The sequence below is a fragment of the Melospiza melodia genome, chromosome 3 (assembly GCF_035770615.1).
Source record: "Melospiza melodia melodia isolate bMelMel2 chromosome 3, bMelMel2.pri, whole genome shotgun sequence".
Taxonomy (NCBI): domain Eukaryota; kingdom Metazoa; phylum Chordata; class Aves; order Passeriformes; family Passerellidae; genus Melospiza; species Melospiza melodia.
Window position 1 is genome coordinate 103,451,732 of NC_086196.1, and position 11,776 is coordinate 103,463,507.

At 44.3% G+C, this 11,776-nt stretch overlaps 1 long non-coding RNA gene across 1 annotated transcript; it reads left to right on the forward strand.

Annotated features, from left to right (window-relative positions):
* The first annotated feature begins 2,858 nt into the window (after positions 1-2,858).
* LOC134416807 (uncharacterized) lies at positions 2,859-6,375 on the forward strand. The gene is made up of 5 exons (XR_010027406.1): positions 2,859-2,992; positions 3,170-3,274; positions 3,549-3,713; positions 4,338-4,433; positions 6,155-6,375. It is a non-coding gene; the product is annotated as an uncharacterized LOC134416807 (long non-coding RNA).
* The last annotated feature ends 5,401 nt before the right edge of the window (positions 6,376-11,776 follow it).

An 11,776-nucleotide genomic window follows, 5' to 3' on the forward strand; every position in this document is an offset into this window, starting at 1 on the left:
AGGGAAATAATTCAGAATACAGCCAAAAAAAATATTATTTTCTTCTTCCTTTGCTGTGTGTGTGGGGAAAAAGTAAACCCTCCCCACTTGTATCAGGTATAACGTTGTTCAATCTGAAATGGTGCTTGTAAGTTTTCTGAGCTAGGAAGGAAAGCAAATGGTGTGCTGTTTACTCATTTTCAGTTATCCTGAAACACAGTAATAAAGGCACTTCTCCAAGAAGTTGGAGGAGGTTCAGTTTCCCATTTCTGCCTGGCGTGATCTGAATTTACATCTCTCAGATAGCTCATCTCATCCTGTCCTCTGCAAGCACATACATCTGATTTAACTCAGCTTGCTGTGTTTCTCACCTTGTTTTCTCTTTGGTCTTTGTTTTTTAGTTTGTATTTTCCTTTCAGTAGTTCTTATACTTGTACCTATTTTTATTTTTAACAAAAAAAACCCAACAAAAAAAAACACAAACCCTTGCAACTCTGAGAGCACACAGCCCACAGGGCTGGAGCTGTGCACACATCTCTTGTGGTTGAAACAGTCAATGAGGAACATGCCATCTGTGAGCACGAAGCTTTCTTTTCTTGGCACTTCTTTCCAAATACACCACTGAAATTTCTGCTATGGACAAAAATGCTTACGTGCCAGATGACATTTCTAGTAAATTAGTTTTGTGTGATAGGGCCCTGGGATTTTAGCAGACAGTTTCACCATAACACTGCAAAAAATAACAGCCTGAGAAATCACAGAATGTACCAGAGTCAGAAAATTGCATTGGAGCACTGCAATAATCAGATTTTCTTGAATAATTAAATTTTCTTTCCTGCGTGTTTTTAGAACTGCTTTTCTGAAAATGAGGAGATGACCTACAGTTTGACCAAATTCTCATTTACTCAGTGTTCCCTGGAACACAGAAAGGTTTCACCTGCTCCTGTGCAGGGCTCCAGTGTCACTGGGCAGCAGATCCTGCTGTGCTGACTTAGTGCAGTGTTCAGTTATCCTGCTGTGGATATGTTAGGATATTTTAAATATTTAAGTTGAAACATTGAGGTTTCCACTCTCAGCTGCTTGGAGCAGACATTCCCTCTGTCTGTGCCTCGAGCACAGCAAAGGAGGGGAGGAATATGGAAATACACCCCAATTATGTAAGTTTGAAACTGAGCAGCAGACTCAGCAGAAGGTTTCACTGTCATGTTGCTTGTCAGACCTGCTTCTTTTGTGTAAAAAGAGAGAGAGAAGAAAGATGCTAAAGCTGCCTGAAATAGATCTTTTCATACAATTTTTATTACCTGGAGCTGATAAACAGAATTCATGCTTTCAGTCCACTACCCTCCAATAAGAATAACAATTAGTGCTATTTGCTTACCACTATGCAGTCAAATACAACCACATAATTGCAGAAAGAGGAGAACAATGACATGAAAAAAATGCCCCAAATCTGGTAGAAATTTAAATCACATGATTATGCTCATAGTTTGGAAGAACATGTTGTTACTAGGACATTTTTATCTCCTCTTCCTTTTGTGCCTGTAATTTAAATTACATTATTAATTCACTGTGGCAGGGAATGTGTCTTTCAACGCTGAAGCATTACACATGCAGAGTTTTTGTTCCTTCTTTGGAATTTAGTCTCAGCAGTTTAAAAAAGCACTGCACTGATCATCCTACCTATTGGAAGGTAACACTGCCTCATTTGCAGAGGGATGCTGAAAACACCAGCATGCCTGGACAAACAATGTGAAAAATGCCAATAATTTGTTTTTAAAATTTTAAAAGTTTAATAGTAATGAAATGGTTGTGAAAACAGTAATAGAATTAGAGTAACAATAATTTGGACAATATGAGACAATAAATACAAAGAGTTACAGACTGGTACCTTTTCCTGGGCAGCCCAAAAAAGGACCCACATTAACAGAGGATTAACCCTTAAAAACAACAACCTGTTGCATATTCATACAGTTCATACATGATACATAAATTCCATTCAAACACAGGATTCTGTCTGGTCAGTGTCAGCTTCTTCCTCTGAATCCTGACAGCACCTTCCAGGCGGGAAGAAGTTCATTTCTTCTGATAAGAGGGCAATAAACTCTCTTTTTCTGAAAGATTTAGGTGTCCTGTGGCTGCTATCTTGCTGCAAGTCCTTTCTTTAAAAAAAGTATCCTACATAGCATAGTTTCTATTTTAGCATTTTTTATAACCTAAAACTATATTTACCACACTACTTAAGAGAATTAATACAGCATAACTTTCTAACAAAACACATATAATATTAATTTCAATATTTGCGAAAAACCAATCATAAAGTGCACATTTTTCACACTGAACTAGAAATTTTTTCTCAGTTTCAATTTTTTTTATTTTATTTTCTTTTCAGTTTGTCCATGCTCTCCTCTAGGTTGGACAGCACTTACTGCTCCTTGCCACTTGGCATCAGACTCCAAATAACTCTGAGTTTAATTCTCTAAGTAAATTTAGTCTAGTGAGTACTTCTGGGGAAAAAAAATTCCTATGATTACAACTGAAAAACATGATTTTTAAATGCTCCCCTGCCAGGGGAAACCCTACTGCAATCAGTCCAAGTACACGATCCATAAATTCCCAAAACCAGAACCGAGTGCCAAATAAAATTGCATTACCTGTGAAATGAGGCCGTAAGCATTCTAAATGGTCCCTAAATAAGCACATGGCTGGGACAGATCTGGCCAAAAGCTGTGTGCACATCGCTGCTCTGCCCCTGCAGCACAGCACGGCAGCTGCTCACCTCACATGCCAGAGCTGCCCTTTCCCCGAGGCAATGAAAAGTACTCAAAAGGAAACAAGGCAGCTCTGCCCGAGGAGGGAAGAGCTGAGGAGCCGCTGGCTGAGTGGGAGGAAAGCAGAGCCTGAGCTCCTCTTTGCTACCTGGGCCCAGCCTGCTCAGCACACCCAGGGAGGCTGAGGCCCCACCAGAAAATGAACCAATGGCTGTAAAATGAAAGTCCTTGTCACACCAAGTGAGGTACGAGGGGACAAAATCAGTCTGCTTTTGCAACTTTCATCTTGGCATTTTCCATTATGTATATTTTTTTACTTTGCATGCTCTGTTCTTTTTCTTTGTTACATACGGGGTGTGTGATTAACCTCTATTAAAAGGATAAAAGGGCAACCTGGCGGGTTATCCTGTGGGATTTTTCAGATGTGAATGCAGCAGAGATACAGCAGCAGATAAGAGCCACTACACTTGTTTGCCCTAGTGCAGCCACAGCAGAGATAAAAGTCCCTCTGTCACAGCTTTACCCAGGTATGGGGCCCCTCGGTGGGGGGTGGCTGGTTTTTATCTTTATGGTTTCTTTGGTTATGGCATTCCTGCTTGGATGGGCAGTGCAACCACTCAGTCTAGTCAGTACTTCCTCTCTCTGGTTTGTGCCACTTCTCTCTGCATAAACACTAGACACCCTTTGTTGCTCAAGACACTGCAATAGCACTTTCACTTCTCCATCCAGGGATGGCTTTGCTTCTTTGGAGCTGTAGAACAGAATTACTGCAGTTCTGAAATGCCTTCCTTTTGCTGGCAGGTAGGTTGCTGAATTGTCAGCATCTTTGGAAGAGTTGGACACCTCCAGTGACATGGATGTGCTGCACACGTTGCCTGTGCCCTCTGCAAGGTCAAGTGCTTGGAAAGGAGCCCAAACAGCTTGCTGGCTCAGGAAATGTGGACACAGAGTGAGCAGGACAATGGGGTGAGGAGAGAAAAGAGGACTGACCCACATGGCCTGCAGGGGTACCTGTCAGTGTAATGGTCTCAGGACTGCTCACACAAAATAACCCTGGGGCACCTTGTCTTGCTGAGGAAGCCAAAATCCTTTTTGTCCCATGGACACAAACCATGCCCTTCACCAGCTCTGACCTTTGCTTACACCCTGAACTGTCATCTGTGGGGACACTTGTATGCAGACACCCAGACTGTCCTCCCTATCTTAAAACAGCTGCTCCATTTTAAAGAGATTTTGGAAACATTTTTTTGTTCCTTAGTGTGGCATCCCCAGAGGAGGAAGGGGTAACAAATCTGTATCTACATTAGGCAACATTATCAGTGCTCAATTATCAGTGCTCAATTAGTGAAGCAGGGGTTGCTTCTCAGAATCACCATTTGGTAAGCATCTGTGAAGAGCTACCTGAAAGGATATGATAGACTAAAATAGTAAATTAATTGATGTCTTTGTCTTTTAATTTTGGTCTTTGATGGTGAAAAGTTAACAAGCGTAAAGCTCAGTGTCAAAGCAAGAGAATTTCTGGGACCCAGATGCTTTCCTATGAGTTTTTCATATTTCTAGTCTTGATTTCCTTTGTCTCTTTCCATTCAGGATGAAGCAGCAGCACTGGACTACTTTGTTTGCTGTGGTAGGAACACAACCTGGTGATGGATTTTGATCTGACTGGTACACAAGGATGTCTACAGGGTGAGGCTGGGTACAATACAGGGGTTTCCCCACTTTTGTGCTGGCTGGAGATGCACCACCACAGAGCACAAACTTGTCTTTGCCTGGGTTCCCAGAATGATTTAATGCACATTACACAGCATGAATCCTTTGTAAGACCAAAGCAGCTCTGCTTACTGATGTCCTTGATGTGCTGCATGAGGATTGGTTCTATTGATTAGCACTAAAATGTTGTCTCTGCCTATTTTTGCCTATACCAAAGAAGGTTCTGCTGACTAAAGCCAAACAAAACATTTTGTACCATTCCACCCAGGTAGCTGCAATAGCCTTGATGTAAATCCCTTGTGATTTCCCTATGGCATTACTTTTGCCATGTTCCTGGACTGCCTGAGCCTGACACTAAGCACAGGGATTTTGACTGTAACAAAAGGGGTGAGTTCACCAAGTATTGCTTCACAAGGAGGAGATAAAAAAATAAAAAAAAAAATAAAATAAAATAAAATAAATTCCCACTTGTGCTTTGCCCTAACTGACAGCATCTAAACCTGTGACAATGACGTGGCTGCTGCTGGCAGCCACAGCTGACAGTGCTCTGGCGGGGGTGGAGCATCAGGCTCAGTGAGTTCATGGCAGGTATCTCTGTGCACTCAGCTTTCTCTTGTGCAATTGCAACGAAATTCACCACCTGAGCTGTGCAGGACTACTCATTCAGCTGGCACAACCTCCCTGCCTGAGGAAGTGCTGTTTATATGAATAAGGGCTGTGGAGCATCTTTGCTGCCCCTTCAGAGCTCCAGTGACTTGGCTAGGAAGTTGCATTTGATGAAGCATGTCCCTAAGGTGCCATTGACACACTTACTTGGGTGACACTTGAGCTTTTCACACTCCAGGAGTATTCAGGCATTGTCCAGCTGTTGCCACGCATTTAGACAGGCTACCTGCCAAAGATAAGTCATTTTAATGATATATGAGAGAGCAAACTTTTGTGATATTTTTTTAATCTTTTGGTGTCTTCTTTGCTGAAGAAGAGTTGCTGCTGAGAAGAAATCCTTACTATGCCAGCAATAATACTTGTCTAGCACAGTTTCTCCAGTAGTGAAAAGTTTTTGCAGCCTTTGTGAATTTTTAATGTAGCTACAGCTTTGCTCTTAATATAACAAAACTTCCTGAAGTACATGTTCTAAGTCACTAGCAGCTCATTGCAAATGCCAAATATCAAATAATTAATAACAAAATTTACTCCCAAATTAAAGAAAAATGTAATGGTCCAGAAATACTCTCATTAATCATTCTGTAGGCCAGAAGAAATCAAAAGTCATGAATCAGCCCTGTCCTGTTCCTCCTCTAAGCCACAGCTTAAGAATCAGAAGTCATATTTTTGTGGTTAAATAATTCTGAATTATTTTGTTCACTTTGTGGTAACTTGAGTCTGTATCTCATAGTTGGATCATGTTTTCAATTATGATTTGAAGTCCCCACAACAGATGAATATTTCCTGTTTAAGGAAAGCCAAGATTCTCCCACACCTGACCCATTGTGGGTAAAGAAATGAATTTTGTTACTTTGCTAAAAGTGCAGGTGTTGGCTGCTGCGAATACAGGTGGTATGTTTCAAAGACAAACAGAATCAAGTAATACACTGGACTGATTGTGAAATTTTATCTTCATGTGCTTTTGAGTTACTTTTTTGTTTCCTAAAGCATTTTGCCAGATAAATACTCTCTTTTCCCCCTTTGCGTTTCAGATTTTGCATCTTAAATATTTTTTCTACCGCTGTGCTTCAGGAAAAATTTAAGTTCTTGTATGCCACAATCCACCAGGACTAAAGATGAAGCTAAAATTTCTGATACAAAAGCAGAAAACAGCCCAAGAGGTTTATGAAAAGGCCATAGGAAACCCAGCTTTAGTTGCAGCAGTATTATTAAATTCAAGCCTCAAGCAGAAGAAACAGGTGGGCATGGCAAAGGGTCCTTTATCCAGCATTACCTGGGGAGGGTGAGGATGCTCGTGTAGCTCCCTGCTGCTTGAGCTCTTTTGGAACACCACTGTGCTTCAGCTGCAAAGCTGTGCAGGCACAAACCTGGGTGTGTGCTGTGCCTAAATTGGGGAGGGGGTGGGGGGCAGATCTGCACATCTACACGTGGGAAGCAAGTTCTTATCACCTGCAGCCTGCAAGCCAAGCACATCCCCCTCACACATGAAGGCCCAGTTTTGCCCTGTGGTTTCCCCAAACACCCCCCTCCCTGCATCTCTGTGTAGCTGTTGCTCAAACAGGAACTGTTTTGCCTTCACAGCCTTTAGCAGATGATGCTTTAATCTCCCTTTGGCATCTCCCTGCCAGTTGCCAATGCAGCCATGTGCACATCTGAGAGCAAATTTTCTAGGACAGCACTGGGAGGTAAAATGCTTTCCCTATTTGTTTTCTGCTTCCATCCTAGCTCCTCCTGCTCCCTTCTCTGACCACTTTTTATACCCTCTCCGCCTTTTGCTGGCCTCTGACTGCAAAAGCAAGCTGGTACTTGTTGCTGGTGCTGGGTGCTTATATAGGTCAGCCCCTGTGAGTCAAGAGTCTGAGCTGCAGTCAGCCTGCAGCTGCTCCGTGATGCAGGAGGGCAATCAGGCTTACCACTTCTTGTGCCACTTGCCCTGCCTCTCTTCTGCTTCCTTGGCAGATCCAGAAGGGCCATGCTGTGCCAGCCCACCTGGCTGCAAGCTGCACAGAAATCCCTGATTTGTCAGTCCAGGAGCCCAAAGACACTGAAAGACCTTTCCAGAGCCACCAGCATGGGGCTTGTCCTACTGCTGGGAAATGCTTCTGCACAGTGTCCTTTCAAGCAGACATCCAGAGCTGCAGTTTGAAATGTCACTCAGAAATGCTCTGTGCCTGCAGATGGAAGGGGGGAGGTGGCATCTGCCAGCTGCTGGTTGCCCTGAAAGGCTGTTTTGTCCACTGTGAGACCTCCTTGCCCTCTCCAGAGATTCAGGTCCATACAGGAGTTGCCTCACCAGAGAGAAAAACGTTGAATGATATAGAGCTGCTCTCCTTGTCACATTCCTTCTTGGCTTGCTTAAACATTTTTGAAACTCCTCTGAGCCCCCCACACAGTGTTTTGTAGGGTCCTTAGCACTGAAAATCAGTCTCAGCATGAGCCTCAGTCCCTCTCCTATCAGCTTTCAGTAACAATAAATTGAAAGCAAATCCAAATCTTTGCCCCATCAGAAACCGCAGCTGCAAAGCTGTCCTATTGTTTCATGAGCTACTTTTATTTTTGAGCCTTCAGACCTGTGGCACATCCTCTGCAAAGGTTAAATTCAAAATTTGCTGCACAGGCATAGTGAGGAAAGTCTGTTTCTCAGCATACTTGAGAGTCCCCAGCCCCCTCCAAAACGAAATGGAAGTGTCTCTGGTTCAAGGCAGCCTCCACGGCAGCGAGCTGCAGGAGCTCTAAGCTATTATTTTAGTTCCCAAGAAAAGTAATTACTATAGCAACCAACAGATCCGAATGGCTCTTTGGCTGCTGCCGAGACACAAACAACTTGCTCACAAAGGCACATCAGAAACATGCTGTGTCAAATGTTCTCGAGTAGCTCTGTGTTTTCCAGAGCTCTGTAAACTGTGCGTAACAGGCTTCTGAGAAATGACTGCCAGAACGACAGCAAGCAATTGTGCCGTGCCACAATCCCAAAATAACCTGATCAATGGCTCAGTATATTTGCCCCTGAAGAGATGAAGCAAAAAAAAAGCAGAGGCTCCATTTTAAGCCTGTGTGCCGGGAAGTTCCCAGCAGAGCTGAAGAAACATTCAACAAACAGACAATAAAATGGTGGGGGAACGTCTCTGCTTTTGTTCTGCCCGCTGATTGCTGATTCCAATTCCCTGCAGGCTTCACGTGCCAGCTCATCCCCTCGAGCTTGTGCAGAGAGTGTTGGAAAAAGGGATTTAATTACAGCCTTGTAATACTGGAGGGTGTGAGAAGCAATGTCTGTGTTCCTCTCTGTGTCTGTGCAGCAACCAGCCCCCACGGATCACATCTCCAGCTGCAGTGCTGGGCACTGCTGCTCTTACTGAACAAGGAAGTTTCTTGAGCAACAGCAAGCTGTAACCATTGGCATTGCTTAAGTATTACAGTGTTTGGAGTGTCCCTGTCACATTCAAATCAAAATGCCACTGGTGTGATAACAGCTGAAGAGCTCCTGGCCTCTGCCTGCAAAGCTGCACCCCTTTGTGGCGCCGAGACAAACACCGTGAGTTCCCCAAAACAAGAGATCTGGTCCAAAAAACCTGGTCTAGGAGAATTGTCAAAGTTTCCTCACAGGACACACACCCTGTCACCTGTCTCAAAGATAGTGAGTGGCATTAACATCCCTCTCCTGTTCCATTGCAGCAGGCAGCTATGATGAAAATGGAGGTTATGGGTCTGGGTAATTCAGAACAGAGTTGGATCCTATAAGTGAGCATAACACATCAGAAACCTGAAATGTCCTTTAAAATTATTTTCTTAGTCAGTTGAGTCCTCAAGTCTCGCTCTGTGTCCAGAATAAACTGAAAATCACAGCTGGATTTAACATAAAGGCAAAATGAAGGAAGGAAATGTAGTGATGTAATTTATTACAGAAGTGCCTGATGACCAAATAAAAAGAGATCTCATAGAGACAGAGTTTCGGTTGACTGTAGCTCTTTAAGCAAAGTTACTTTATTTTGGATTAAAGAAAATCATGGGGGAAGAAAGCAAAGTATTTTGAAAAATATATTGAAAAAATAAACTATTCCTACAAAAATAGCATAAGTATGTATAATATCCAATGCTTCACTTTTGTTGTGCAAAATGGTAGCTGCCCTGCAGGCACCTGGAATTTCCAGGCTTCTGATCCCAGGTAAATAAATTCTCCTCTGTAATTTTTCTCATAACTATTTTGTCATAGGAGTTGACTGTATGTTAAATGGCTCCATTAAAAAAAAAAAAAAAAAAAAAAACCAAAAAAACCCAACACAAACAACAACAATAACAAATTTCCTTTTCACAGTGTACCTTTTTACCAGCTTTGTGGTGGGGGAAAGGCAGGATCACTCACAGGCTGACTTCCCAGCTTGCCTTTTGTAAAAACAGAAATGTCTTGCCTGGTGTAGACGAGCTGGGAGCAGTGGGACCAGGCACATAACCTGCCTTCATGTCACTCTTTTTCTATACCTGCTGTGATAGAGCAGATAAATCCTTGTTCCTCACCAGCATTTTGCATTTTGGCTTGGGAAAGGCTGCTGCATTTCCAAGTGTGAGAGAGGGCAGATAAGGACTGGAGAGCTGATGCACTTCCCAGCTGTTTGTGCAGAGCTGCAAGACAGAGAAGTGAAAGCAAAGTCTGAGAGATGAATAGCGAGCTCTTCTGAGCACTCCCTGGCTGTGGAAGTGCCCTGCTGCCAATGCCAGGTGTGTTCAGCCCCAGTACTGCAGTTTTCTTCTGGAAAGAAAGAGGAGAAAATGAAAGGAGCTTGCATTTGACCATCAGTCTAAGCAAAACTCAGTGTCACAGTGAACAAGGCCCCAAAACCCCACTTTTTTAAAAGTAGGTATGACTAAAAAGAAAATCCAGTGCGGTGAGATGTTGAATACGACTTGCTTGTATCCTGCCCTCCCCCTTGCTCACCTCCCCCAGTCACCAGGGGCAGAGGGGCAGGATGAATGTGAAGGTCAGCCAGGAGAAATCCTCAAAGTCATGAAGCAGGATTCTTGGAATACCTTGCTCAGATCCTGAAGCTGACATTGCTCCTTACTGTTCCCTGCAGGATTCAGGCTTATGCAAGCTGGTTTCAACTTTATCTGCCAGCCTGAAAATCGTGTGACTGGTTCATGAACAGATTGGTCTCTGGTATTTCTTTTGCAAGCACACACTTAGATGGTCACTGGGGCTCGAGTGGTCTTGCATCTGTGAAAGGAGGTAAAAAAATCAGTGTTCATGACTGTTACATCAGACAAAGAGGTGGATCTGGACTTTTTCTGGTGTGAATCAGAGAAGTAAATCAAAATGGCACCTCCTCTTGTGTTAAAACCCTCACAGCTTAATGAAATATTGTCTTTGCAGAGCAGAAATCCTTCCTGTGTCTGGAGAAGTACATTAAGAGAGAGGTGCTGAGGGAGCTGAAGTGCTAAGGAGTGAACTTCTGGGAATACTCTGCACACGAAAACACTCCATGAATAAGTTATAAATGAGACTGACCTCTCATCCATCCGTACATCCATAGCATTCCTCACTTAAAAATTTGGGCTGCTCCCTATCCTGTCTCATATGGGAGGTGCTGTTGATGTGCAGAAAAAAGGTAGGTTTGCTTCAAATGTTGTTTGTGGATAGAGAGCACGGGTTGTGAAGGTGCAGAAGGAAACACAGGAACTGCCTTTGCTAACAAAGAAATGCAGATTTCCAAACCATCTTTGCCCAGCCCCGCGTGGGAGGTTTGGTTGCTGTGTTTGCTTGGAATTTGTAGATGATCTTGTCAAAAGATGATGGCTGTGTTGGAAATTAATATTTAGCAAAATCTGGTTGACCAATGGAGTTTTTTTGGTGGGAGTTATGGGTTCTTTGAACAAATTTTGAAAATGGGCCCTCATAGAAACACAACCATACCAAATTGTAGTGAAGTGTTCTTGTGCCTTGACCACTAGAGAGGTCAAAAATGTGCACATACATCACTTAAATGTTGCTTGGGTTTTCCCCACAGACTGAAAATACCTGCAAAGACAGGCAGAAGCTGGTATTTCAGAAGATGATGGTTTTTAATGGAGTCTGGGTCAGAGCCACAGCTTTGATAATAACAGCAACCCGGCCAGCAAATGCCCTGAGCCTGATTTCCAGCAGCATCAGCAGGCGCTGCCTTGTGCCTCTTGTGGAGGGGCTAAGGGAGGGCACAAGGGGAGGAAACAGCATTTTGTTGTGCCACGCTTTGCACGGGCCGTGAGAGCCGTGCCGGTGTGATGCAAGTGGGAGAGAAAAGCTGCGGGCAGAGATGCTCCGGCCCCCGAATTTGCGAGGTGGCGGCTGGGCTGCCCGGCCTGGCAGCGCCCGCAGCCTCGCTCCCTCCCTCGGCATCCTTCCCTCTGCCCCTCGGCATCCTTCCCTCTGCCCCTCGGCATCCTTCCCTCTGCTCCTGGGCATCCTTCCCTCTGCTCCCGGCATCATTCCCGCTGCCCCCAGCATCCTTCCCGCTGCCCCCAGCATCCTTCTCTCTGCCCCCTGCATCCTTTCCGCTGTCCCCGGCCCCATCCCGCTGGCCGCTGCCCCGCGGTGACCGGCGTTGAGCGGCCACAACCGATCCGCGCTCGGCTCCGCTCCGCCGGACACGGCGCGGCTCCGCCCCGCACGGGAAGCGAGCAAG